This window comes from Hylobates moloch, unplaced genomic scaffold (assembly GCF_009828535.3).
Source record: "Hylobates moloch isolate HMO894 unplaced genomic scaffold, HMol_V3 SCAFFOLD_18, whole genome shotgun sequence".
NCBI classification, from domain to species: domain Eukaryota; kingdom Metazoa; phylum Chordata; class Mammalia; order Primates; family Hylobatidae; genus Hylobates; species Hylobates moloch.
Genome location: NW_026652293.1, coordinates 3,796,617 through 3,801,999, shown reverse-complemented (window position 1 = coordinate 3,801,999; position 5,383 = coordinate 3,796,617). Strand labels below are relative to the sequence as shown.

The 5,383-nt window shown below is 47.7% G+C and overlaps 1 pseudogene; it reads right to left on the bottom strand.

The window, feature by feature from the left end:
* Positions 1-718: 718 nt before the first annotated feature.
* Positions 719-2,332, bottom strand: LOC116457710 (hsc70-interacting protein-like; annotated as a pseudogene).
* Between the last annotated feature and the right edge of the window lie 3,051 nt (positions 2,333-5,383).

The following is a 5,383-nucleotide window of genomic DNA, read 5'->3' as shown; positions in this document are numbered from 1 at the left end:
CTCAGTGCAATCCAGGAACTGTCACAGTGGAGTGCAGAGCAGAGATCCAGGGGAGGACAGCAGGGATTTTGAGAGGTTAGGCAAGGGCCGAATCTCATAGGGTTTGCTCATGTTAAGGATTTTTGTCTTGGTCTTACGAGCAAGGAAAATTCATTCAGGTGTCCCAAACAAGGATCTTTTTTTTTTTTTTAAGTGTTTAAAGTTTGTAATTCCTAGTAGAAAAACATTATCTGAACGAATACCCTAATGGCAAACCACTGTACATGCTTCAGCTGCATTGGGGGAGAGGGGTAGGGATTATCTTCAAAGCACCCCAGCTCTCTTGATGAGAAGGTCAGAGGTACACTGGTTTGTGTCATCGCGACATTCATAAGGTGATGTAGGTTGCTTTCCCTTCAGCAAGGGCTTTTTTTTTTCTCTGAGACGGAGTCTTGCTCTGTCGCCCAGGCTGGAGTGCAGTGGCACGATCTCGGCTCACTGCAAGCTCCGCCTCCCGGGTTCACGCCATTCTCCTGCCTCAGCCTCTCCGAGTAGCTGGGACTACAGGCGCCCGCCACCACGCCCGGCTAATTTTTTGTATTTTTAGTAGAGATGGGGTTTCACCGTGGTCTCAATCTGCTGACCTCGTGATCCGCCCGCCTCGGCCTCCCAAAGTGCTGGGATTACAAGCGTGAGCCACCGCGCCCGGCCTGCAAGGGCTTTATTTATCAGAAGGGCATTAAGCTTGACCTCCAAATTTGGCTGACAATTTACTGATAAGATTCATAAGCTTTGGGTTGTTCTGGTATTGTGACATATTTGCTGGGTGCCAAGCCACATCCTGGAAGGCTGCCATAACTTCTGGATCCTGCATGGCTGCAAGAACCTCTGGATCACCAAGAATTTCATTAATTCCAGGCATTCTGGCCATTGATTCCAGGCATGCCCCCTCCCATTCCAGGCATTCCTCTGGGAAAATTACCAGGCATTCCCCCAGGAAAGCCACCTGGAAAAGAGCCATACTGAGCTCCTGACTGTCGTCTGGCTTCTTCCTCCCTCTGGGCTCTCTCATGCTCTCCTGGAGCCTTCTTAACTCTTTGTATTCTTTCTTTGCTCTCTCGCTCTTCACGTTTTCGCTCATACTTTCTCCAATGTTCTGCAATTGTCGGTGCCCTAAGTTGAACTTTTAGCATTGCACCAACATCTTCATCATAATCCAAATTACAGGCAAGAGCAAGATCATGGGCTGCTTCTTCCCAGTGGCCTAGAAGTCTGTGTGCTTTCCGGCCGGGCGCGGTGGCTCACGCCTGTAATCCCAGCACTTAGGGAGGCCGAGTAGGGTGGATCACGAGGTGAGGAGATCGAGACCATCCTGGCTAGCACGGTGAAACCCCGTCTCTACTTAAAATACAAACAATTAGCCGGGCGTGGTGGCGGGCGCCTGTAGTCCCAGCTACTTGGGAGGCTGAGGCAGGAGAATGGCGTGAACCCGAGAGGCGGAGCTTGCAACGAACAGAGATTGCGCCACTGCACTCCAGCCTGGGCGACAGAACGAGACTCCGTCTCAAAACAAAAAACAAAAAACAAAAAAAAAAACATTAGCCCGACGTGGTGGCGGGGGCCTGTAGTCTCAGCTATTCCGGAGGCTCAGGCAGGAGAATGGCGTGGACCCGGGAGGCGGAGCTTGCAGTGAGCCGAGATTGCGCCACTGCACTCCAGCCTGGGCTACAGAGCAAGACTCCGTCTCAAAAAAACAAAAAAAAAAAACAAAGAAGTTTGTGTGCTTTCCCTCGCCAGTTGTAAGGCTGAGCTGAATCAGGATTTATTTCAATGGCTGTGTCACAGTCTCAGATGGCAGCATTTGGCTTCTGTAATTTGACGAAGACACTGGCCCTCTTGGCATACAAAATGGCCAAACAAGGATTCAGCTTGATGGCATCTGTGAATAAGTCAATGGCTTTCTGCAGTTCACCATCATTTAGGGCTCAATAGCAGCCACTTTCTTATCATTTGCCTGATCCATCATCTCCTCTGTTATCTCTGCATTTTCATCTCCCATTTCTTGAGGGGCATCAGTGTCTGGTTCAATCACACCTTCATTATCAATTTCTAGATCACTTTCCTCACTTGATGGTTCATCTGCCTTTAAGTCTTTCTCCGCCTTCTTACTATCAGGTTTTTCTTCCTTGGTATTTTCTTCTGATTTAGCTTTCTGAGTAGCAGGTGGTACTTTACCCCCCATGCTCTCCACCCACTCCCTCAGGAAGCGCATTTCCTTGGTGTATGGAACATTCGGATCCTGCTTACACATTTTCACAGAGGCTCAAAGTTCATTCACTTTGTGGGGGTCCATGGTCAGGAGGTGGTGGGTGAAGCTGAGGGGCTGCAGCCTGGTTCCAGGCTCTGGCTCCGCGTGACCGCGCAGAAAGGGCTTTTTTTTTTTTTTTTTTTTTGAGACAGAGTCTCGCTCTATCACTCAGGCTGGAGTACAATGGTGCGATCTCGGCTCACTGCAGCCTCCACCTCTCAGGTTCAAGCAATTCTCCTGCCTCAGCCTCTCGAGTAGCTGGGATTACAGGCACATGCCACCACTTCCAACTAATTTCCAAATAAGGATCATTTTGACTGCAGTGTGAAGAACAAAGTGGAGAGAAGCAGACTAGATTTGGGAAGACAAGAAACTACTACAGCGGTGCAGGCAGGTGAGGTGTGATGGTGGGTTGGATCAGGGTGATGGTGGGGATGTAGAAAGGTGGTGAGATTTAAGATACATTTGGCCAGACACGGTGGCTCAGGCCTGTAGTCCCAGCACTTTAGGAGGCCACGGCAGGTAGACTGCTTGAGGCCAGGAGTTCGAGACCAGCCTGGCCAACATGGCAAAACCCTGTCGCTACTAAAAATACAAAAATTAGCCAGGTGTGGTGGCACGTACCTGTAATCCCAGCTACTGGGGAGGCTGAGGCAGGAGAATTGCTTGAACCTGGGAGGTGAAGGTTGCAGTGAGCTGAGATCACGCCACTGCACTCCAGCCTGGGTGACATAGCGAGATCCTGTCTCAATTAAAAAAAAAAACAAAAAAGAGGCCAGGTGCGGTGACTCACGCCTGTAATCCCAGCACTTTAGGAGGCCGAGGCGGGTGGATCACGAGGTCAGGAGACAGAGACTATCCTGGCTAACACCGTGAAACTCCACCTCTACTAAAAATACAAAAAAATTAGCTGGGTTTGGTGGCGGGTGCCTGTAATCCCAGCTACTTGGGAGGCTAAGGCAGGAGAATGGCAAACCCGGGAGGCGGAGCTTGCAGTGAGCTGAGATCATGCCGCTCCAGCCTGGGCAACAGAGTGAGACTCTGTCTCAAATAAAAAAAAAAAGAGAGAGACATTTAAAAGGTAAAATTGACCAAATTTATTGATGGATTTCTTGTGGACCAGTGGGGAAAAGAAAGGATTAAGGACAGATTCCTAAATTTCTGGATTCAGAAAATGGTTGGAAGGTAGAGCCATTTATTAAGAAAGAAAACAGTGGAAAAGGATCACACCTCTGGGAAAATTAGAGTTTCGCAATGGTGAGATCACAGCTCCTTTGAGGCATCCAAATGGAGATGCTGAGCAGGCAATTGGATATATGGATCCAGAGATCAAAGGGGAAGACTGTGTTGGAAATATACATTTAGAGAATATCGGCATACAGATGGTATAGTGGGTGTCCATCACCAAGTAACAAATTACCTCACCACTTGGTGACTTCAAACAACAGCCATTTATTATCTCTTATGGTTTTGTTATATTGAGACTTGGGACAGTGCATGGAGGGGATGACTTTGTTCTACAGTGTCTGAGGTCTTAGCTGGGAGACTCAATGGCTGGGATCTGAAACTATTTTTTTTTCTTTCTTTTATTTTATTTATTTATTTATTTTTTTGAGACAGAGTCTCGCTCTGTCGCCCAGGCTGGAGTGCAGTGGTGCAATCTCGGCTCCCTGCAAGCTCCGTCTCCTGGGTTCAAGTGATTGGTTCTTCAGCCTCAGCCTCCCGAGTAGCTGGGACTACAGGTGCCTGCCAGCATGCCCAGCTAATTTTCTGTGTTTTTAGTAGAGATGGGGTTTCACCATATTGGCCAGGCTGGTCTTGAACTCCTGACCTCATGATCTGCCCGCCTTGGCCTCCCAAACTGCTGGGATTACAGGCACGAGCCACTGCACCTGGCCTATATGATATTAATGTTGGCTGCTGGCTGAGAGCTTAGCTGGAGTCGTTGGCTGCCAACACCCACATGTGGCCTCTCTACATGGCCTGGGCTTCCTTACCACAGGATGGATTGCTTCTAAAATCAAGAAACCCAAGAGAGAGATCCAGGTGGAAGCTGAATTCTTCATATGACCTAACCTCCAAAGTCATACAGCGTTACTTCCATTTGACCAAAGAAGTCATAAGCTGCCAGGAAGATTCAAGGAGAGGAAACTTAGACCCTACTTCTTGGTGGAAGAGTGTCAGTTATGTTTTAAGAAGAGTATGTGGGATGGGATAAATATATAGGTGTGGCCACTCTTGGACAATACTATGAGCCACAGATGCTACTTAAAGGTAATGAATAAGGTGTCCCAAAGAAAAACAATATGGATGAGAAGAGGAGAGTGCCTAGGATGGAGGTTTGGAGTCATCTTACATGTCAGGATAAAGAAGAAGAGTCTAAAAAAAAAAGGCAGAAAAGAAGCAGACAGGGAGTAGAAGGAAAACCAGAGAGCATGGCGTCACAGAAGCCATGGAAAGAAAGTTCACTCATTTATCCACTGAGTATTTATCAGGCACCTACTGTATTTATCAGGCACTTATACCAGACTGTTCTAGGTTCTGGGACTGTAGTAATGAATGCAAAATTCCTTGACTTCATGATTATTACATTCTAGAAGGGAACTATCCAATTAGTTGAAGACTGAAAAAAAATGTGCCTTGGACATAGTCATGTGAAGGTCAATGGTGATCTTCATGAAAATGGCTTTTATAAGAAATGGGGACTAAGCATGATGGCTCATGCCTATAATCCCAGCACTTTGGGAGGCTGAGGCAGGAGGATTGCTTGAGCCCAGGAGTTTGAGATCAGCCTGGGCAACATAGCAAGACCACATCTCTACAAAAAGTAACAAAAAATTAGCCAGGCATGGTGATGTGTGCCTGTGGTCCCAGCTAGTTGGGAATCTGAAGCAGGAGGATAGCTTGAGCCTTGGAGGTTGAGGCCATAGTGAGCAGAGATCACGCCACTGCACTCCAGCCTGGATGACAAAGTGAGACCCTGTCTCAAAAAATGAAAAGAAAAGAAATGGAACAGAAGCCAGATTGGGTGGGTTGAGGAATCAGTTGGAGCTGGGGAGTATAGAAAATGGATTGGGGAAGTAAAGGCAGCTGTGG